The 11,797-nt window shown below is 38.2% G+C and overlaps 1 pseudogene; it reads right to left on the bottom strand.

Moving 5' to 3' along the window:
• Positions 1-985: 985 nt before the first annotated feature.
• LOC119298398 lies at positions 986-10,274 on the bottom strand (annotated as a pseudogene).
• Positions 10,275-11,797: the final 1,523 nt, after the last annotated feature.

The following is an 11,797-nucleotide window of genomic DNA, read 5'->3' as shown; positions in this document are numbered from 1 at the left end:
GAACATCATGTGATCTTTTTGTACTAAGGTTCCGGGAGAGAAAATGCCACATAGCTAATATTGTGAACCCATAGTCCAAGGGAATAATACTCACACATGGGAGCAACAATGTTAGGGAATAAGGCATCGGTGAGGACCCCCTCTAACAGAGTACTAGAAAAGGACTCCAGAATTGGTTATACCGAAAACACTAGAAAACAACAACTGGCACTTTGTTAATGTGTTTTTCCAGAAAAATGATACAAATATGCTTATATGAAACATAACAAAAATTATATATCATTTTAGGACATATCAACCACTTGCTACACTCATTTGCTTTATTGTTCCTTCAACACTTGCAGCTACCATTCAAGCAAAACACATAATTGTCACTCTTTTCAGGTTTTGAAGTGATTCTTAACTTATTTCGATACAACAATTCCTTCTATTCTTTATTGGTTTTGACACTATTACTTTTGGTAAAGATCTACAATCGATTGCCTACACTTGTGGGTATACTTCTCCGGTGGATTGGTCTTCTTTTAAGAAGGCCCCTTGATGTCCACTCTTCATAAATGCCACAAAAAGGGATTTTTCTTCCAATAATAAAGTGTCCATAGTTTATACTCCCGAATAAATTATGGCAAAAGTGCAACACAACCATGGTAAAACATGAAAAATGCTAACGCTACAGTGCAAAAATGTGAACGACAACATGGAGCAAAATGCACACATCAATAAGCCTTTGCATATCGTAACCACATGTACATTTTATAGCTCCATCTATTCATCAACATTGTTATTATAATAATCATATAAAGCTGTAGTAATACATATACAAGTGCTCACATGTATCACGTGGTTATTTACACACTTTATTGTCCAACAACAAAATCATTGTGGACTTTTGCTTACTTTGACTTGGTGTCTCACTTGAATTATCTTTATCTAGTTAAGAAATTAACTGACTAGTGTATCATCGGTCCAGTTCAATATGTTTGTGTTACCTCCGTTGGAACTTCAATTGCTTGATGAAGATGAAGAAGAGGAAGGTGAAGAGGGAGATGATGGTCAGATGCAGGCATGTGACAAGACTAAAGTAGCGGCTCTCAAGTCCAAGGTAGCCCTCAAGGAACTACTTAACAGTCTGGTCTTCTTGCCCTGGCATAAGGATCATCTCCGTCCGGTCACCCAGCTGGGAGAACATGAGCCCATACATTGTCCATGTCGCCGGGTTAGCCCAATATGCCCACCTCACCATATTGGGATCAGCTGCATCCATGTCATCACATTTTTGTTGTTCATTAGGTTAGTCATGCACAAAATATCATATATTTTTAATTAAATATCATCTCCATGTAAAAGTACAAATCTAAATTATATGCATCCTATGTGTGGTTTACTACAGTTTTACACGAGTTCTAATTTGCATATGTTCTCTCTAGGTAGCATTGTAATTAAGGTGAAAATGTTAAGGTTAATAAGGAGTGAGATTAGTACCTCTCTTCCGATGATAAAGCCAGAGAAGACATTCCAAAATATGAAGATAAGGAACGACAATCCGGCAGCTATCTCAAGGTTAGGTGTTAGTGCCACTGTCATCATTCCGAAGAGTGTGTAGTACATCAAGCTTAGTGCCATGTATATTACAAACCAACAGAACTTGCACATGGTCATCTGGAACCCAATCATTGGGTATATGATTGACGCAAAGATGAAAACTTGGACAAGCATGTAAGGCATTTCAATTGCCATCTGCAAAATAGAAATCAAGCTGGAGTTTAAAATTCATATGCCAATAATTAGAACACGATGGTAAAGTAATATGACCTGAGCTATGACATAAGCCAATGTAGAGTACATGCCCTCTGCCTTTTCTCGATAAAGAACAACTCTCTCCATTGATACAACTGGTTGTAAGATGGTGCAATTCATAAAGCCCAAAAATAGTGACGATCCATATACTACTCCCAGTATGTTGAATATGTCTTGTTGTTGTTTTCTGTTGCAAAGGAGTACCAAGTTACGATCTAAGTGAGGTATTATTAGTTTGCATGAAATAAGCCATCACTTGGGTTGTCACCATTTCTGCTTACATGGTTGAGCCAATTTTCCAGAAAACAATTCCAAACATAATTGGAAGAACCAATGTGTTCAGAAACCGAACAAGATTGTGTTCTGGATTTTTCCAATATGCATATATTTGCCTCCATAGGCAAACCATGCATTGTGCTCTAAAGTCTTGCCAATATCCCGATGGAAATTTTAGATCCTCTGTGTTTGGCGCTGCTTTCCCCAGCTCATCAATTAGAAGCATGTTATTGCTGCAGAAACAAGGTATTCATTATACCTATCTTCACCCTATTGCTCAGACGAGTTAACAGGCTTATATGTATAGGGAGGAGCTGCGATAAATTTGTGGTAGTCCACTCCTATCTCATATTCTGCTGATTGTGAAGTTATGTTTAGCACCCATGCTGCTGGGTTTTGTCCCTCTTTTATTATAGGAACGCCAGGTATAGCCTACAATATAACAATTTTAGTATTTTTTATCTCTACCTTTTGGATAGATGTTTCTGATCATGCGATATACCTGGAAATACTTGATCATATTTTCAGATAGTGGACCTAATGAGCCACTGTATATGATCTGACCACCTCTTTTCATGAGTACAAGCTGCAATTATTCAAATTAAATTCAAGTTTACAAAGCTAGCTTTATAGTACTAATGCTAATAATTTGTAAAGGCTAATTTATGATCAGCCATTATATTTAAGTTACTATTAGAAAACTAAATAAATTTGAGGCCTAACTGTATGTGATGTTTTATTTTGGTAAGAATATAGTGGTTTGGTTATCTCTAATAAATAGTTCACTGCTCTTTTTTTAATCTTCTGGTGTTGACACCATGTGACCATAATTTTCCTTTCTTGCAAAATTGGTCGCATTTGTTTTGATATATAAAAAAGGTACACTTAAGAATACCTCATCAAAAGCTTCAAATATCTCAATGCTTGGTTGGTGTATTGTGCAGACAACAGTTCGCCCAGTGTCTACTGTCTTTCTTACTGTTCTCATGACAATTGCTGCAGCACGAGCATCCAGACCTTTGGTCGGCTCATCCATAAATATAATGGAAGGACTAGCTACCAACTCCACTGCTATTGTTAACCTTTTTCGCTGCTCGGCTGAAAGACCAGTTGTTCCCGCGAGACCTACCATGGAATTCTTCAGTCCAGTTAATTCGACTAGGTCAATTACTTCTTCTATGAGCATCTGAAAGCATGTTGAAGAGGAATCTTGTGAGATATATATAGGTATATGTTAGCTTCAAATATAGTCATGATTGTAGCAAGTCAATGGCCATACATGTCTTTGGCGAGATTTAACGTTCGAAGGAAGTCGAAGCCATGCAGAGAACTGTAGTGACTCATACACAGTGAGGTTAGGGGAGTGAATGTCACTCTGTTCACAATAGCCTGAGATCCTTGAGAATATTTCTTGCTTCTTTGGGTATCGTGCTATTCTAATAGTACCTTCAATATGTCCTCCAGTTTTTCTTCTAGCTAAAACATCGAGCAACGTTGTCTTTCCAGCACCTGTGATCCCCATTAGCGCCGTTAACACCCCTGGCCTAAAAACACCACCCACATCTTGTAGCAGTTGAAGATTTTTTCCTGTTACTCCATACTTCACCATCTCCTGGTGGAAGAAATGACAATATTAAAATGACTGACTTGAATGGATACTATTTTATAGTGACGGGAATGGATTAAACTATTTAGTAAGGCATTGTCTTACCTTAGGCATGTCGAAAAAATAATTTATATGATAAAATGCAAGGGAAAGAGGCTGAAAAGGGAGGGTAACTTGACTACTTGATGCATTGACATTTCCAACTTTTTGGTTCTTGTACTCCAGATCTATCTTCATGGCATTGATCTTAACTTGATGATTGTGTGGAGCTACAAATGAAAAACAAGCATGATAATTTTAGCTTGCATTTATATTTTAACACTTAAAAGGATTGTTGTGCCTTTGAATACATACAATTCATGAACTCCAGCGCAAATATAGTGAGGATGTTGAACACAATTGAGAATCCAAATAAAATACCGACACAAATCCAGTACCAGTGCCACTCTGTGAGCAACCCTCTAATCTTGAGGATAGCTTCACCAACTATTTAACATTTGCATAATAAAGTTCCTATTAGCATGAACAATCATCAGCATCCGGTCATAACTAATGTCACAGGTTATGCACTTTAGATAAAGAATGATATTAAATTAGTTACATACAGTAGCCCATCTTTCATCAAGGAACTCATTTAGGGAAACTGCATTTTGTGCGTATGTGAATGGGGATGCCCAATACCCCCACTGCAACCATGGTTGGAGATTATCTGTTCCGATGTACACAATTGGTGAGTATCTTTGATGGACATACATCTAGATATATGTCATGTTTCTATCATACATCTTATGTTATTATGGCTGAAACATCTAACCTTTGGATATGACGAAGCCTCCAAATATGTAGATTGCTATAAGAATTATGACACTTAGCATGTTGGACATTACTTGTGTCCTTCCTATTGCCGCTAAGAAACGATAGAGGCCCATTGACATTTGATGCATGGCAAAAAGTACCAAAAACTGTTGGGTGAATCTGTAAGAAGCAAGGTTACCCTAGCTTAGTAAACATTTAGATAATCAGATATTGATTGACCAAGATCAGTACCTAACAAAGGAAGGTGAGTAACCAATCACATAGTAGGTTAAGCTGGTTCAGAGACCCGTCTCTATAAGTGACATTGGGAGGTTGATGATGTAAACCGAAGAAAGAAGTGCCCATCCTGGCAATGCTAGTAACTCTCTTTATTTGTAAAAAGTCGGTAGTCGCTTCATTGTCATTGCAATTTCTGTCATGCCATTGAAGTTTGCTATCACAATAGCCATAAAGAGTGATCCCATATACTTATTGGCATCAAGTATAGTCTTATGATTCATATTTCCTCGAATAAAAACCGTTGAGATGACAAAAGCAAGAATAATTATTTGTACAGTCTTGAATACATGAAGTGGGGAGTTTTTTTTGAGAAGCAGTACTTCCCTTGAAAAGCATGCTTTGAAAATATTCCATCTAGAGATATTGTGATTTGCGTTTGTTTTGATCTCCCTGTCATTTCCTCTATTGTTTGTCATTTTGTTTTCTGCAAGTCGAGGGAGATAAGATGAATAGAAGAATTCTGCTATATTTTCTATTGGCCAGTACTGATACATATTTTCATCACCAATCCAGTATTGCCTTTGATCCATCTTTGAGGTCACCTGGCCAAATGGAGAAAAATGTTGTTGTGAGTTAGATACATTATTATGCATGAACATGCCATATTAGTGAATTTGGGGAATGAGATTATGACTCATATTGAAGTTACTTGGTACTATTAATGCATTATTTCCCTTAACTTACCTGAACACTATTTTTGTGAGGATGTTAAAAAAATCTCACTATTAGTTTATTTAATAGTTCATTGCCATTAGAGTTGATAACCTAATACCTCTTGAAGGAAATCATCTACATTCTTCCTATTGGGGCATCAGAATCCCATCATTTGAAAACAATCAATAGCATTTTCTCGAGGACCATGATATACAAGTTGACCCTCGCATAATAGAATTATGTCGTCAAATAATTCCAACGTCTCGGGAGATGGTTGCAATAAGGACATAGCCATGTTGAGATCCATCAGATGAGTCATTTGTTGGAGGAACTTTACAATCTCGTATGTGGTGGAGCTATCTAGACCTGTTGAAATATCGTCCATAAAGAAGCATCTTGCTAGACCAACTAGCATCTCTCCTGCATTTATAATTTTATCTTGAAATACATCAACAATGTTAAATTTGAAAAAATGTGCTTTCAATATTCATACTTGTTAACTTGAGCACTGGCATCATCAAGCACAGTTTTTCTGTATAACTATCATATTGGTAAGAAGAGCATGATATTTTTATGTTATTACATAGAAAATGTATATTACAAATGCTATAGATTCCATTGTGGGGAAATTTTAGTGGACTAGATAATTTATAATTGCGTCTAACATATTTAGGGCTTATTTAATTCAGTAGCATAAATATCAAACCTAATGTGGAACTAATTTTTTTGGAGAACATATATAGTTAAAGGAGAGAGAGAGAGCATTCTATAGTATTTTCACTGGCTCACTACTAGTTTACTACTTTCTTAGTCCATTTAACTGAACATGCAAAACAAAATTGGTGTCATTTTTAACTTTTTGTTACTTTATAATGTTCTCATGGTGGGCTAACTAGGAGTTTTTTTGTTCTACCTAGAAATATTGTACACAATATGGAAGTTGTTGAGGTGATAAATTTTACTTGTGCCAAGTACTATAACATAAAGTTGGATTGAAAATGCACTCTAGGAATTGGCATGTAGGGTGATCACATGAATAAGGTATATAGTAGAAAATATAGGATACCAACCTATTGTGGCCCTTTTCTTTTTTCCTCCTGATATGCCTCTTCTCAACTCATCCCCCACTAGGGTATCAGCACACTCGGACAAACCAAGCATCTCCATATACCAAAAGTTTGTGATTATGTTACCAAGACAAATTTAAAATTTAAAATTTACTAAGTTACCTTGATAATATAGTTTGTTGTAAGGTTGCTTCCTTCTCGAAAGGTAGTAGCCTGCAGAAGACGGATTGAAGTAATTGATGCACTACTTACAAGTTTATCAAAATTGGGGGAATGTAAAATTAATGACCTTCATAGATGTGCCGAGATATTGGTCCACTTTATTAATGTCTCCATTTTTCCTTCTCATTCCTTGTCCCAACGTCCCTAAGGCGGCAGTGTCACACACTTATTATTGTACTAGTATACATTTCACTAAAAAAGGTACCCCTTGAACATCTTGAAGAGTGCTTCTTGAGTTACATTGTATATGTTTGGTTATAAATTAGTTCAGTCCTATACACCTTTATATCATAAATGCAATATGAATAACACACCATGCACAAGAGCGTGCTCACCAAATTCATTATTGGTTCCCAACATCTTGGAAGAGAAATCAATCGTCTCTCTAACGGTCATCTCCGCATGGTGAAGATCATACTGGCTAATGTATGCATGCAAGTATTGTGGTGTTGAGGAATTCACTTCTTCTCCATTATACATGACCTTTCCTTTGAGCTATTAATAGATGTGACATCAACAAAATGCAATTTTGGTTAACCAACACTTTTGTTGTTAGAAAGTGGTTTTGGTGATAATTAACTACTTAACATAGTCTACCTTCAAAGAAGAATCCAACTTTCCTGCCAATGCTTTTAGAAAAGTTGTTTTCCCGGAACCTGGTGCTCCTAGAAGAAGGGTCATCCTAATTATGCAATAAGATCACAAAATTTCATAGATGAGTAAATTAATGAATGGTGAACTCTTGATTATGAAGATAAATAGTGTAAAAATAATCATTATCGATTTAGTGTATATGATGCCTACCGTGATGGATTAATTGCCCCGCTCACTCCATTTATGACTTTGATGGGTTTTTTTCTTGTAGTACACATGTCTGAACATGTTGCCAATTTCTGCATACATACAAAAAACTATTAGAACGATGATTTTAGATGTGACCTACCCAACAATAGGTAGATTGAAGGAAACATCTAGATTTAAACATACATATGCTATGAAGATGTTAAACATTATGGAAACTTGCATTTCGTTTTGGTTCTGGAAGCAATATGAACATTTTTCAGTTTAAGTCCTGGGATGCAAAAGCCTGAGATGTACTTTGATCTCCATTTAAATTAAGTTGAACTATTTGAAATTATCTTGGCGTAGGGCGCACACTATCGATGTCTCAACTTGCTTAATTTTGTGTACCATACATCCTAGCTCTAGAACTATCACCTCCTTCCTTTCCTTTTTCTGCATGTCGTTATGCATAGCCGGCCGCTTTCCTTTCAATGGAGTGATGTGGCTTGCAAAGTAATCCAATTATCTGGTCGTTGTGCATTATAGTTTTCAAACTTCAAAACCCTTTATGTGCAGGTAGTTTACTTTGGCCGTGTAGTTGGCTTGTGTTGTACTTTCTTTCCAGAGGAAATGGAGACAGAGGTTCACATATCCTTAGAAATCAACCAGATGTAGTTAGAATGATCATTTTTTTAGCAGAGTCAAAATGAATCTTTGATAAACTGCTCGAGGGCAATGACACCGCACTTTACATAGTCCCACAACCATGAATTGATAATACTCCAAAGGGATGCGGTCCATTTCTTTTATTTATTTGAATCTACAAATAACAACAATCAAACTCTGCTAACTATTTAATTAGTTGATTAGTACTCCTTGACTAGGTAGTGACATAAAGATATGTCGCCGTATGGCGACATATGTTGATGTCATTATTTAATTAGTTGATTAGTACATCGTAGCACCAATAAAGTTGGTTAACTAGGCACCTTGTCGTGAACTCTTCATTTAATTGCCTAGATACATTACAGCTAAATAATAATAGATGTCTTTAGGGATGCGCCTAAATAATACTTCCTCCATTCCACAATGTAGTGCGCCCACGCTTCCCGAGATCTAAGTTTGACCATAAATTTGACCAACGAGACCGAGTGCGGTGAGAACAAAAAATATACCACCGAATTCGCCGCAGTCGGTCTCATTGGTCAAATTTATGGTCAAACTTAAATTTTGGGAAGCACGGGCGCACTACATTGTGAAACGAAGGGAGTAGTGGATTAGCGATAGCACAACGAAATAACTAAGTTTGATGTTTTTGGCAGTTAGAATATTACTTTAAGAGCAAGTATAATAGGATGACGTAGACGGGCTATAAGAAATAGCAGATTAGTTTGTTGGCTAGTTGGATGAGAGGAGAGGAGAGGAGAGGAGAAAGCAGAAAAAGGGGGTTATAGAATTATAACTGATTGTAGCACTGGCTCCAACACCCTTGGAGCAACATACTAGTACGACTAACTACTGTAGAAGTTAACTGTTAGGTCGACTATAAATGATGTTGCAACTTCTTATAGCTGCTTGTTGGCTATACTGCTAACCATGCTCTAACCGGAGAAATTCACATGGGCGCAATGGCTAGTGCACACACTTTGTGGGCTGCAGATTTGCGCTGAAGATTCGGGGTCTCATGCATGGCTTAGCCCTTAGTACTGTGAGGGTATGTGCTGTGTCGACCCATCAATTATCATTATCCCATGCATGCCTACTTTTTGCCAAAGATAGTTTCTCTCTCATACTTTTTCATTTGACTTCCAATTTTAAATATAATATATCTCCACTCGGCCCCAACCTGAAACACCACCCATCTAGCCCGGTCTAGGCCCATCAGCCCTGTGTCTATCTTATAAGTGTTGGACCTTAGAGCCTACTTACATAGTTGATGCTTCACTTTTTTGCTAGGACATGACGTTTCGTGAACTTCAATCCATTTTATATATAATTTTTCTAACATGATTAGTATGTTTATTGTTATTTCAAAAGTAAACCGGGAACACTCGCACAAAAACAGTTGTATTGCTATTGGAACTTTGTATGGGATATCAACTTGTTTAACCAACAACGCCAACAATTAGTCACATGCTAGAGGACTTCCATATGGCAAAGTTCGCTACTGATCGACCAGCAGCAAGGAAAGTTTAAAGTAAGGGAAAAAAGTACTGGGCGTAGCATCAAAGTACACCCTCCGTTTATAAACATAAGAAGTTTTGGCAGTTGAGGTAGTACTAATTAGATGGTGGTTCCTCAGCAAACAAGCAAACAAACCAAAAGAAATAAATGAGGGCAACATTGGTAGCTGATCCAAGCATAACTTGATCCCATCAAATCTCTCTTGGTCGCAACGGATATATCCACGCATATACAGAGCAATTAATTTTCTGTCGCAAGTAACACCATATACCTGGGCGGCATTGACGGCGCAGTTAAGCAGCGTCGGCAGCGCGCGGTGGCCCACATGCACGTCGGCCTCCACGGTCAGCTCCTCGAACCGCACCTCCACTTTCTCGGCGCCGAACCCCAGCCTGCGAAGCTCTCGGCCCGAACTCATTTACCCAACAAATTAAAGCCTGTTGGCTGGCTCAATCGACCCTTGCATGCGCATACCTTTCTTTCTTCTCGCGGAGCATCTCGAGGAATCGGCGGTTGTCCTCATGGGTGAGCGGCGGCGGCGGCCTGACCCGCATCTCCGACGCCTGCTGGGCCTCCCTGCTGTATTCCATCATCCTTTCACAGCCGGAGACGACGCCTCGTTCGGCTTTGCATCCAACGTCGGCGGTTGCTGCTTATTCTAGACGGGGTGTCAATGGGCCTACACGTGCATGGACTTATGGTTTGTACGAGATACTACTCCGATATAGTACTATGTTCCTTCTTAAAGGCGTTGAGAGTTGAGAGTACCATCTGGTCCAGTTCTCCTGCCCAACGGCGAACGCCGCCCCGGACATTACTACAGAAAAATAATACTCCCTCCGTTTCAAAATAGATGACTCAATTTTGTATCAAATTTATACTAAAGTTAGTACAAAGTTGAGTCATCTATTTTGAAACGGAGGAAGTACATGTCACACTAATTAACTTAGAGCCCCCCCGAAAAGAAACTGTACTTTTTCTTTCCTTCGATATGCTCTGAGTTTTCTTTAAACACGGTATTGACACAAATGTTGACGCTTATGCACACACTCATCCCATGAATGGACGCACATACTTACACCTATGAGCATCTTCGAGAAACTGAGCGCCAGATCTTGAGATTGATGAAGTGTCACGGAAACCTCAAAGTTGACGGCCATGTTATACCATAGGAAGAGTAGTGTCTAAAAGACTGAAATAAATCTAAGAAAATGCAACCACCGTGCCAAGTCCAGGACTTGACCTTGATCATGCTCTACCACAAAAAACCTAGTCATCTGTGTTATGCTCTGTTTTAGATGACTAGTTTAATGATCAAAAAAATTTATGTTAGTCAGATAAAATACATAACACAACATCGTAAGTAGTTACAATGACTCATCACATATGTACGTTGCGCTTCTCGTTACCTATCACTAGCTGGACGTTTGTACTGAGTCACATTGATGTCATGCATATTATATAAACTCACTAGATGGTACCCATGTTGTTCTTTGGTTTCTAACTATTACATTTGCATCAAATCCAAAAACATGTGAGAAGTATCTGCAAGAAGTAAAAGAGAAATCTTAGCGGAAACGTTAAAGCCATGATTCAACACCATTGATTTAGAGTCGACTACATATGATTGGAGCTCTGGGGGCGCTAATCCTTACGGGGCAGATGCGCAAAGATTCCCCAATTATCATCGATAATGACAGGCCAGCTCCGGTACGGGAGCGGCGACAACAGCTCGTCGACAGCTTGTTCGGATGGCAACACTGGTCGCTTGGTGGTCCAATGACATCAATGTAACTTCTATTATGTTTGAGGTGTTTTGTACTTCTGATGAACCTTTATAATAGAGCCGAGTCCTTTCCAAAACGAAATAAAAAAAACTATTACATGTTGGATGTTGATTTTTTTAGATCTTGCAGTTGGTGGACTAGGATAGCAAATCCAACGATTCCAGCATTTTGATGATGTTGCTCATTGTGAGATCAGAATTTGTTTTTACTATGAATGTTTGCTAGTATGGTTTCTCTATTTAAGATGTACTCCACACTCACGCACAAAAAGAGAGATGTACTCCATACTGTCTTTCCCTACGAAGAAATATCCCAACAGAGACGAC

The sequence above is a fragment of the Triticum dicoccoides genome, chromosome 5A, assembly GCF_002162155.2.
Source record: "Triticum dicoccoides isolate Atlit2015 ecotype Zavitan chromosome 5A, WEW_v2.0, whole genome shotgun sequence".
In the NCBI taxonomy this organism is placed as follows: Eukaryota; Viridiplantae; Streptophyta; class Magnoliopsida; order Poales; family Poaceae; genus Triticum; species Triticum dicoccoides.
This window is presented reverse-complemented; position numbering and strand designations above follow the sequence as displayed.